This window comes from Euwallacea fornicatus, chromosome 9, assembly GCF_040115645.1.
Source record: "Euwallacea fornicatus isolate EFF26 chromosome 9, ASM4011564v1, whole genome shotgun sequence".
NCBI lineage: Eukaryota > Metazoa > Arthropoda > Insecta > Coleoptera > Curculionidae > Euwallacea > Euwallacea fornicatus.
In genome coordinates this window covers 4163581-4175797 of record NC_089549.1, presented here as the reverse complement: position 1 = coordinate 4175797, position 12217 = coordinate 4163581, and the positions used below count along the sequence as shown (strand labels likewise).

The 12217-nt window shown below is 34.2% G+C and overlaps 1 long non-coding RNA gene across 3 annotated transcripts in view; it reads right to left on the bottom strand.

Moving 5' to 3' along the window:
• LOC136340993 (uncharacterized) overlaps positions 1-11287 on the bottom strand; it is a 51324-nt gene extending 40037 nt beyond the window's left edge. For all 3 annotated transcript variants that reach the window (XR_010732415.1, XR_010732416.1, XR_010732414.1), the window contains exons 1-2: positions 11149-11287; positions 5744-5807 (exon numbers count right to left, since the gene is read on the bottom strand). This is a non-coding gene — a long non-coding RNA (uncharacterized lncRNA). The remainder of the gene's footprint in view (positions 1-5743; positions 5808-11148) is intronic.
• Between the last annotated feature and the right edge of the window lie 930 nt (positions 11288-12217).

Below are 12217 nucleotides of genomic sequence, written 5' to 3'. Positions count from 1 at the left end.
TAACTTTACGACATACTTCGAAATAAGTATGATTAAGCTCAATTCGGAAATCTCGGCTCGATCATTTTCAGTGTAGCTCAAATACCTTCGAAACGACGAAAAACGAACATTCACGATTGCTTGAACAATTGAACTGTTTTCAACCATGACAATGCTCCAGAGCCCCCTTCAATAAAAACGGTAGAATAATTTAATGTGGACAGACCATACACAAAACTGAGTTTATTTGCAAAATATGACGATTTGAATATGGAAACAATAAATTCGTTAAAAAAAAAAACACAAAATGTTTTTAAAGCGATATATCGCTTTAACAGAAATTTATTTGTTTTTCGACGCATTTGTTAATATACAGGGCGTCCCATTTGAAAACACATTTAGGCAAGTTTAATGTCATGCATCATAAAGTTAACAAAAACTCTTACCCTATAATACGTAACAAATATCAACGTAGGGCCCAGGGGCCCTTGTAGTTGTTTGTCCAGGGCCACTACAGTGGTAAATCCATCTTTAAGTAAAGTAACTACAGTTACAAAATTGAGCGTAGATATGTTAAAATTATATAACTCCTTAAAACAATCATCTGGGATGAACGAATTTAGGAGTTTTTATTGTCAACATTAATATATATGATATTTTAAATCATGAAAGATAAAAAATATTTGAATATTTTTGAAAGTGAAAGAATAATACAACAAATTGTTATTATAAATTGGGACACAAAATTTAGCGTTCACCATATCAATAAATAAGCAATTTAGTTAAAAATAAGTATAAAGTTCAACTTCAGTATTTTGTGAAGTTTCCCTGGGAGTCTACAATGGCTTGAAGTCGTCGTCGCATTAATTGGATTAATTTAAGTGTGTAATCAGGTGATATTTACTTCCATGCAGGAAGAATTACATTTCTCAATTTTATTGTGCTTTTGGGGTTTTTATTTTGGACTGAAGTTTTTAATAGATCCCATAGATTTTCGATTAGGTTTATGTCAGGATTCTGTTGGAAAGTTTTCAGCAATTTCGGCACATTTTGTAAGAGCCATTTATTAATGCCGTATGTTACGGGTCATTATCATCCTGAAAATAATAAACCCTTGACATGTTAATTTTTTCAACTGAAGTTCTGAAATTTTCCCTTAATATTTTTATATAAACATGTCGATCCATTATTTCGTCCATGAGTGGCCAACTACATCCCAATAACATCACAGATTTTACTGCTTTACGTGCTTAAGAGTCGCAACGGTGTTTTTCATTTGCAGTTCTGTTTTCGGGTTTCTCCATACAATTTATTTTCCATCTAATCCAAAAAAGTTCAATTTGGTTTCGTCACAAAAAATAACTTGGTTCCAAAAATCCAGTGGTTCATTAATGTATTCCCAACCACAATTAAGTCAATTGATTCTATTTACTTTAGAGATGTATGGTTTCTTCCGAGCTCCTTGTCCATTATAATTATTTTTCCTAAGTACCTTGCGAACTGTTTTTATGGACACTGATTGACCAATCCTTGAGCTCATCCCCACAGTCAGTTTTGGAACACTCTTTCCGATGTTTAATTTGACGCAAAATAAAACGTACATCAATTAGCAGAAGGAATTATTTTTCTTCTTCTCCCTGTATTATTCTAGACTGTTCCTTCGAATCTAAATTTATTTATTTATAATTTTCTGAATTGTGGAATGCATTCTGCCTACCATTTTATCGACTTCTCGCATACTCTTTCCTTGTGAAAAAAGTTTGACAATTATTTTCCTTTCGGATTCACTAGTTTCACATCGCTGAGTTTTCATCCTGAAAATTCTTATTAGGCTTCTGACAACTGTGTCGAAACTGAATTGCCTATGGGGTACTGATAAATCCAAATTGTTTATCACCAACATTCTCATAAATTTTTTGCCGTTATTTAATTTTTTGTTATTGTTTGTTTATATACGTTTAATTTTGTGTGAAAATATTCAAGAATGTTTAAATTATCTTGCCCCATCGACTCCAATATATTATTTTTTCTTTATTTGAAACATTGATGTATTGAATGAAATAATAGTTGCTTTAAATTATTTGGCGAAAATATTTATTATGAATAAAAAAATAAGAAAGAAATTATAGCGAATGTTCTTGAACGGTCAATTTTGGGATTAACTGCATGTAAGGAATCCTTATGGTACGCCCATGTACTTCATACTTTTTTAGCCATATGCCCTTGGCACGGCAGATTTCAGTATTCATTATTCTCAAAAACGTATAGCTCTGTTTAATCGAACTTTCACCCATTTTCCTTGTATAAAATTTAATTTAAGTATAACTCTGTTTCACTAAATTGGTATGTCTGGAACATACCAATAGAAGACCCATTTCGCTATTCAACTAGATGTTACGTTCTACAAAGATAGAAAATAAATTAACCGATAACTGTCTCTTAGCCATAGTGCACCTATGTGTGTTAGCCCTTAGTTCTAGTACTTGAAACCTTCGTAATACTTGTAAAATCTTTCTTGGTCGAATTGTGTTGACAAATACTTCGTTAACCGACCTCTTGTAAACTTGATTGAGGTTCATTGTTTAATAGTGAAATAAATTACTTCGTAAGTTATTCCTGAGTTTGCTGTTCTAAGAGCCACTACAACTATATCAATTTATGATTTTAATTGAATAGCAATTAAACATTTAAAAAAATTGAAAAAGTACCTTATCATTATATGTAAATTTCATGTGGTACTTCGAAGAAATAGCTATCAGTCTTAAATATAATAGATTAAAATTCGATGTTTCCATATTTTTGAGTTTCATCCCGTCTTGAGCCCAATTCGAGAGTATGTTTTCTTTCCAGGAAGAAGTACCTCTGACAATTATGCAAGATCGTATAGAGGTAGTCTTTTCTGATAAAAAAAAGAGCCGATTAAGCAGATTGGAAAATGTAGCAATTTTAAGTAATTTTCTTCTCTTTCTCGCCTCTCAATACTCATTTGTTAGCTCAACTGTGGTTTTGGAGGATCATGGAGACTTTGAAACCAGAAATCAGGACATACTTTTTACATATAAACCAATCGTAAGCCTACACAAAAATAAACACATGACCCGAAACCCACTGGGTTGCCAATGCTTTTAATTATTCATTTAAATGTGTATCGGATCGTTTATTGAAATTCTCATTTATCCACTGGCTGTTGTAATTATTCGCGTGGGAAGATTTAAAATAAACGATTATTAATTTTAATGCACAGTTATGCCGGTGTGAACGTTTAACGAAATTATGATGTTAGTTGATGATTAAGGATTTAATAACTACCCAGGAAAATGCAACGACCTGCCCATGTTTATCCCTGATGAGCTATTGGAACAAAAATGTGTTGGTTTAGAGTCGGGCTATTTTAAAGACGATATTCCACTGGCCCCGAAGAACATAAATTTGCACTGGAAAAAACTTCCTGTACCATAACTGCATCATTACACCACCGCTTTGTCAAAGAAGTCCCTCAGAGACAAATAGATAACCTTAAAAGGACATCTAATGAGTCGATATAGACTCATTTATTATATCGGAGAACCGTGTTCTCCCGGCTGTTAAATAATCAATAGCCGCCTTTATAAGGAAGAAATGCCGAAGAACTTCTAATATATAAATACATAATAAATGATCGGTTAAAGGCTATTGTTTATGAATGATTTGAAGACTGTTCGTAAGAGGCAGTAATAAGCGGTTGGCTTACCGAGATTTATTGATTGTCTGTTTAATATCTATTATCTGTGCCATTGTGCACTATTATTGTGGATAGTTAGCCAGATATTTAAATAAATAACCGAGACCTAGACGCTTTAAAGTTTAAAAGTCCCCTAGTTTATAATCTGTTTACAGTCGTATCGCGCTGGGAATTTGAAGTTGGTAAATATATTAGGAAATCGTTATTACCACTGCGACTAGTTTCGTTTCTCTGATAAGAAGATATGCTTTCTGACGCTAGTATATTTAATGCATTTTTAAATTTTATTACCTATAGAAATGTTCATATTACCGTGACCGCATTTTGTTATTAAATACACTCGCCAGTGTATTTAATAATAAATAATAAATTATATATATATATATATATATATATATATATAGCGAACTTTTACTTACTCCTTTTGTTCCGAATAATCCTAACAATAAGTTCAATTTTGTTTGAAATGTAATTTTCCTGTTTTTTCCAGAATAAAATCGAAAAAGCCAAAGTAAGGCTTTCGATTCAATATTAAATATTAAGTTTAGCTTGCAAAATAACATAAGGTAATTTACAGTCAACCTTAAAACAAATAATTCGAAAAAGTTGCACATTTTTTTTTAAGTGACCTAATTTTTTTGCTCGCTAGAGTAATAATGTACCTAGACACGGTATTTTCAGAGTTAGGTTCCTCTAAAAATAGTAATAAAGTGTTATATCAACATGGGTCAGCAAATGTTTCGTTAACGTAATGCAGGGTGTTAAATTTAATTTTTTTTCGCATAGTTTTTGAAACATTTATTTCACATTATTTGAACTGTATGTTCTTCCCGAGTGAGGCAATTTTTACCCCTCTTTAACCTTTTGGAGTACGCTAGTGGCCGTTCGAAAGTTTCAATTCCCCGACAAATGCAAGAACTTTTTTTACTCGCAGAAGTATCTAGGAGTGCAGGCAGGCGATTCTCCCATAAGAGGCGCGTTCAGGTGTGCATCAATAAAACATGGCCACGATCATGGTTGATTTTGCAACAATATCAAGACTGTGAATGCAAAAGAACACGATATAGTGGCCTTGGTCTTGATTTCACCTATCACTCCCACGATTTCTCTCTTATTCTATAAAACAAATTCTTGAAATTCCTGGTGAAAACCCGTCAGTTAACTGTTACAATTGCAAAGGGGAAATGCCTGCAACGATTCCCCGAAATTTACGTTTCACTTCAATTTTCCTGTGGTGTGACAAATGCTAGAATACTTGTACATACATCAGACAATAACATATAATGGCGGGTACTTAATAGGCTTAAAACCTGACTAACCTCCAGCTTTCCGCGTAATGTTGCAGAACCAACATTCCTTCTTAGAACTAATAAAATTTAGAAAATGGCCAATTCGTAACCAATTACTGTTTATATGAAATCGATCACATACTATCGACACTCGTTGTCTTGCTATGTAAAACCACAATTTACGCTTAATGCGGAAAACGGCCATTAATGGCTTCTAAGGATGCTCGATGGGTGTAATATGGAACAATTATTATTATTTCCAAATAGAAACGGCAATTATCATTCGTTGCCCATAAAAAAATGCCACTGCTCGCCCCGACTGATAGTTAATGTTATGGACATTTATTGAATTTTCATGTAAATGTTGGTTTAAAGTGCACCGAAAATGTACTTTACCAGCAATGTTGCAATTTCACCTTTTATGTAAGACCACGTACGTGGCACGTGATTTTTATTACAACTGCTCTATACAGGATGTCTCACAAACAGCTGCGATTTTTCAATATCCCTAGTAGTGACCATTTGGCAAATTACCAACAATACAGGGACCCCCAGAAGTATTTCTTTTAAGAAATGTTCCGATTCTGAAGTATTATAAGGGCAAGACTACATCATCGCCAATGATGCCTAACAAACGAGGACCGATTGGTATGCATCGAAAGGCATCATCAAGACCAGAATGACGTCATGAATTCCGTAGTAATTTATTAAAACACTTGACACGTGTTATACGTAGAAATTAATTATTACTTACCAGTGAAGGTATTACTTAGATAGTTAACTATGTGCAGTAATTTACAGCCGGTGCACTTTGCATTCTGAAAAGAAGAATTAAGTTTTATAGTGAATAAATGATGTGGTTATGTAATAAATCGGAATATTTCTAGTGAAGCTTTTGAACTACCTGAGAACATCGATTAAAACACAACATATGAAAAAAACTTTATATAAAACTCAACCGCTCTTGGATTATGAAATCGCTTTCTGCAGGTACGTAAGTGTGCTTGCCCCCATCTCCATCTTTCTTTTATCAAATTTGAATAATAAAACGTTAAATAATATTCGAATTTTCAATTTTTTTAAACGTTACTTCTTTTCAAGAATTATAAAGACCAAATTTCCGTCAGTTATTTAACTATTTACCCGTTCAACTTTTGCAACTACAACTTGTGGCAACCTACATGGCTTGCCCGATTCGACAAATCTACTCCCCTCCATATCTCAAAAACAAATAATTACAATTTTAGAAAATTTTATACGTAACCAATACAAGTCCCAATGTCGAAAATTAAAAAAAAATTACATGAAAAACGTATTGAGTTTTTCAGCATTTCTATGCAAGCTAGCTGGCAGTTAAGGTTAATTAACAGCACATCAATAATTTGGCCCTTAAACAACCATTAAACGGCATCACCGTAACGAGGAATTAAAAGAAAGGATTTCAAATTATATCCCTTTCTAGGTCAACAGCCCTTGACAATGGCATTTTAAGCACCCTTCCAAGCACACAAACCGGAAGCTGAAAACCAGCCTAACAAGTTGAGCGCTAACTCTTTAAATAGAGTGAAGGGTCTCGTATGTTTGTTAGGCGTAATTTTACGATCAAGGGCGATGTTTGCTTTTAATATTTTAAGGGGCCTCCCGATGGGCATTCATGTATAGAGCTTCATTATCATATACTCGATTAAAGATTGTTAATGATACATGAAACCTTTAAACATGACTTTTATTAGTTCAGTCAGTTTCTTACTAAGCAATTTTATTTATAACGTTTTTTAGGGTTAAAATGTGTTAACCCGCCGCTGCTTCTATTGATAGTGGTGGCCGGATAATTGAATGTATACGACGAGTCAAACCACGTAGTATTAAATTATTTATGTTGCTGCACAATGTGTTTTTCATTCACCATTATTTGTCCCTTCCCGTATTTCAGGGTGAGATAAATAGGGAATAATCAACAGTAATGGGTTAATTGAATGCCATTAATTTCAATTCAATACTTATGATCTACTATAAATTGAATTTGGGTCTTTCTTTTGTTGGTTATTCATTGAAAACATATGATACTGATATTGTTTCTCTGCTAAAAATTTTTGGTTTTTTGTCTACTTCGAAAATCGCCCTCTCAACAGCATGTTAACAAGGGAGGGGGACTGTGTTGCCGTGTAAAAAGGTTCTTCAACCGTGATGGTCTGTGTGAACTTCTTATCATTATTTGGAAAGGTCAACAAACTTCTCTTCCGCCTATTTCTCACAAGCTAGACCGACAAATGGTAGGTATGAAATGGTAAAAAGCCATTCGATTTGTAGTAGAAACTACAAACAATTAAAAGTAAAACTATAAAGTAATCAATGAAGGGTTTCTTTTATTTTTTCAAAATAAATTACTGACGTTTATAGGGCAAGGAAAATAATTCGACGTAGTAGCACCGTAAGTGTCTATAAAAATCACAAAAGAAACAACCCTTAAAATTACGTGCTCAGCTATTTTAAAAATTGATTACAACCATTTCAGTAATATGTATCAAATCAGTTGATGTTAGTGTCAAAATCAAGTGATTTAATTTACAAATCAACCTAAATCCAACTAAAACCGAGTTTCTTTGTCCCACTCCACTTGACAAAAATTAACATTTCGTTACTGTTCTGGTGAAGTAACAAACTTGGAGCGCAACCTTGGATTCAATAATGTATTCGTTATACCGTAAGATCCTTCACTATAATCTGCAGATCTATTTTCTAGAACTACTAATCAATGAAGACTGAATGGGAATTATGTTCTGCTTTTCAATCATTTCTCTATCCTTACCAAACCCAACATTTTTTTCATTTCTTAGGGTCGAACGCATGTCGTTATCCTGTTTAATGATAATTTCTTCATCAGTTTCTATCTTATCACGGTCCTCTAGTGTGATTTTAATTTTCGGTGAACATACTGAATTTAGATGCTTCAAACAAAAATGAAATGCATACTTTGTATATATCTTTAATAGATAATATTAAGACAGTTTTAATATAAAAACCGCTGCGTTTTTCTTACCTAATTTTAAAAATTATTTAGAGAGTCAATGACTATTACGAAAAAACACAAGTAATTTTCATCTGTTTTTCCACGACTCGGTGTGTCATCATAAGCCATATATGTAACGATCAGTGATGATAAAGCACCACTAACTTCCAACCATTTATTAGCATTCTTTATTTCTTTCCTTCTGGATTATATAATTTATATATTTATTGGAACTTTATTTCTATCAATTTAAAATTGAAAAAGTAAACCCAGAAACATTACGTTAAGCGCTCGATTCTCTTGTCGAACTAATAGGAGATTACGAATCGTTCTCATGAACGTTTTTTTCATTGCTGGAAATTAAAGAAATCGCTCGTGCTGTCAACCCATAATAATTATTTTTGGGGGCAATATAATGAGTAAAACGAAAATTACAGATAATTTTTGGAAAGTTTGCACGAATTCAAATTAAGTTGAAAAAGAGCACGAGGGCACGCAATATACGAGTGCCTTTTTCAGGTTAAGTTGCATGAATGTAAACTTGTCAAAAATTATAAATTCATTTTTGTTGCACGAATTGTATTTAAGGGGAAAATTTTGTGAATCACATCCTCGAATAATATGTCACAACATTGTAACGTTTCAGTTTGTTGTACCATTTTTAGGACGACCATTATAATAATGATTGTACTAGTACAAACCAGCGTTATATTTCGCCCGTGAGTGATTACGTGAAAATAATAATGCGAAACCAGTTTTGCTTTGTTGAAATAGGAAATTTGACAGGTGAATGAATGTCTCAAAAACATTTTTCCAAATGTATTCTCCTTTTTATTGATAATTGTCACACATGTCATAGCATGGCAGGAAATGTCAAATTTTGACGGTTATCAAGGTTTGTCAATCTACTATATTTTCTTCTTCTAATTAACGAGTTCATTCGTTTTTAAAGACAAAATGGTTACTCTCCAAATAAGAGTGTATTTATTTCTAATTTTCGGCTTTGAAGAATGCTCGTGAATGACTACCATATGTCTTGATTCGTCTTAGCAATATTACAATACAGCTAAGCAACACCTCATCTGCTTTGTTTCGTATGACATTTTCGCTTCCTGTTCTTGCAACATTACAATGATGAGCCACAGAGGAATTCTAAAGCGAATAATATGCAAATGTAGGTCCAAGTGGAGAAACTTTGAGAATAGCGAAAGAAGTATTTCTTCCATACTTTTATATTCTTGGACTGATGGTGGTAATTGGTAGAGAACTGAATTTTGTTCTTCTAGCATGTAAACTTTCGGTAGCAGTAGATTATTGCATTATTAAATCCATAAAATTATTTTTATGTTTGCAAACAACTAGGTCGATTTTACTTAATCTTATGCTTTAGAATAAACAATTTCTGAGCCATTAAACCACTTGATAGGTGGCTGAGTGTTAAGTGGTATCCTCAAACTTTCATTCAAATTTTAATTTAAATATATCCATTGACAGCCTAGTTCACGTATTTTTGCGAATAATTTTTTTCCCATTTAATGTATAATAAATTACCTCATTAAAAGTTCATAGCCCTTAAAAGGTACTCTACTGCAAACTAGGTCCATTCAGACAAGCGTTAAAAAACGCATACATATTAAAATTACAACATATGATACATCTCATGTCGCATTTTTTATAAATTACCGCATATAAAAAAAAAATTGGACCATAAACTCATCATGCAATGCTGTGTGGTCCATTAATAATGTAATCACCACGGTTATCATTGTTAGTGGATAAAACTCAGCATGAAATGCTGAGCGGCTGTAAGAATATAATAGTAGTGTTTATCTAGGCCAAGAATTTAGTTAATGGTGGTATTGAATTTTTACCAGCAGTTATCCTTTGAAATACTAGAAATTACTTTTGAATCTGCCCCCACTAAATCAATAGTAAAATAGACAGAAATGGATAAGTACCGTAATAAATTGCTGCAATAGAACATTATAACATTAAGGATCGCCATTACAACATAAAAATCCCCGACAGTGTGTATATCTAATTCTGTCTACTAAATGTCAGCCTACTAATATTCCAATAAAATAGAGCTGAGGTGTATTTGCCAACAGAAAACTTTACAGAAAGTCATTAATGCAAAAAATGGGTCTTTGGGGGCAAATATAAGTTTTTCCCCTAATCATCCAATGCAACTGTACTCAAATCAGGAAAATTTTATTTAGAAAGCTTGAAATTAAAGTTTTCATAGCAGGAGGTCATTGACCTCAGAGAGTGATCCTAACTTCAAACTAAATTCTCCCGAAATTGACTCAGTGACTAATTCATTAAATTCAAGGAACGACCGAACAGAAGCATAAGACGTGATTTATTTAATAACATTTTTACTGTCTTTGGAGATTTAGGTAGAATTAATATAGCAGATACAAAACCATAGAATCAATGGGCAGCAGTTTAATATACATCAGTAATTAACGTATGTGTATTTGAGATGAACCTGCGTCATGCCGTGCATAAATAAAAGGTTCCAAAGGAAAAGAGGGAAACAGTTTTACTGTAGGCAGCCAAGCGGCAGACGCGACTCAGCTATTCCCAGACCAAAGAGTAAAGAAGTTTTGGTGTACAAGTTCAAATAACAAGCGTGACTCAGCTACTCCCGGACCAATACGAACTCCGCGAGATCCACTTAGCGACTGACGAGCGGAAAAAATATGGCAAATGGCCGTGTGCGAAATATTTAGGCTGTTTGACTTCCTTCTATAGACAGACAGACATGTACACACGTCCCCCGCACTCTATCACAATTAGATTCCAGTCGGGGCCCCGAGTTGCTAGACCTTAAATTTGGCAACAACTGAGTCGTCATTCCCATGACCGACACTATCTGCTAATAAAAAGTTGCGAAAAAATGGCCGCTTGGACGACGACAAAGCAAATTTTTGCGGACCTTCTACTGACTTTATGTTAATGATAATGGCAAGGACGACCTGATAAAAAAATTTTCGTGCGCCCCTTTTGCGTTGAAACTCGCTCCTTGCACCTTATTGTATTCTTGTGAGCTTTTAACAGTCAATGTTTCTTCCAATAAGGCTCATCAGGACTAATTCAACAATGAAGGGGAAAAGTTAAGGATTTTTTTGTCTTTGAATACTTACAGAGAAACTGCGCCTCATAATCCATCCGGTCAAAAGTTCGCACACAGCGCATCAGACACACCACATTCACAGGCCGGTTTCACAGAGACTGTCGGCAGTTTTGCTGTTTTCTTGTCTTGGCCGAGCTCGCATATTATCGCATAGTAACCAACCGAGGATCACTTAAAATCGGTGATATGTGATTTGTATTGTACAGAGAGAGATGGCGCGAGGCCACTTACGTCAGAGACAAGCGCACAATTGAATTTTCGAACAGCGGGAGGGGAAGACGATTTCGGGTGAATTTCACCCTTGCAAAGGGCGGGAAAGTGATCTGGGGCAACGTAACGTGTGCTGCGGACATCGGGGCACATTTCGAAGCTAAAAAGGGCCACCTGGTGATGAAAAGAGACTTCAAAAACGGCGATTTAAAATCGCGAAGTCGGCGGTGACGCGACGCGAGAGGAGGTGTCGCAAAATGGCCGCCTTTTGCCAACCTAATATTAAGTGCGCATTATTGCGATTATTTTTTTTACAAATTACGTTAATTCTTAATTTTTCTTGTAAAATAATCTTCTAAATTAATTAAAAAATATCGCGCTTCGGGGGAACGCAGGTTCCCAGGCCCGCGTAAAGTTGTAATTAAGAGCTCCACGTGGCGCTTGAATTCGGCTTTTTCATCCCTTTGGAATTACTTTTTCACTACGGATTGTAGTGGCCGATATAGCCGAACTCTCGAAGAATATTAAAAACGTAATTTTCTTAATCTGAACGCACAATCATTGGTTTTACAGGTCTTCAAAGAAACAGCCCTTTAGAGCGACTTTTCTCCTTACCCTGGGTACATTTCACTTTTTATAGAGCTGAAATGTAAACTTTTAGAGCCTCCGCAGGTACCTGCCACATTTTTTCAAAATAAGATACAGTAAAAATTTAGAAAATGGCACAGTTTATGCCTTCAATGCGTTTTCTTTAAATTTTAATCCTTTTTGTAGATTTTTCAACTTTGTTCTTCACGGAAATAGTGAAAAAAGTTTATAAGTTTGGTGAGCATTTGGATTAATACAACAAGATCAAGTTTCAAAGTAAA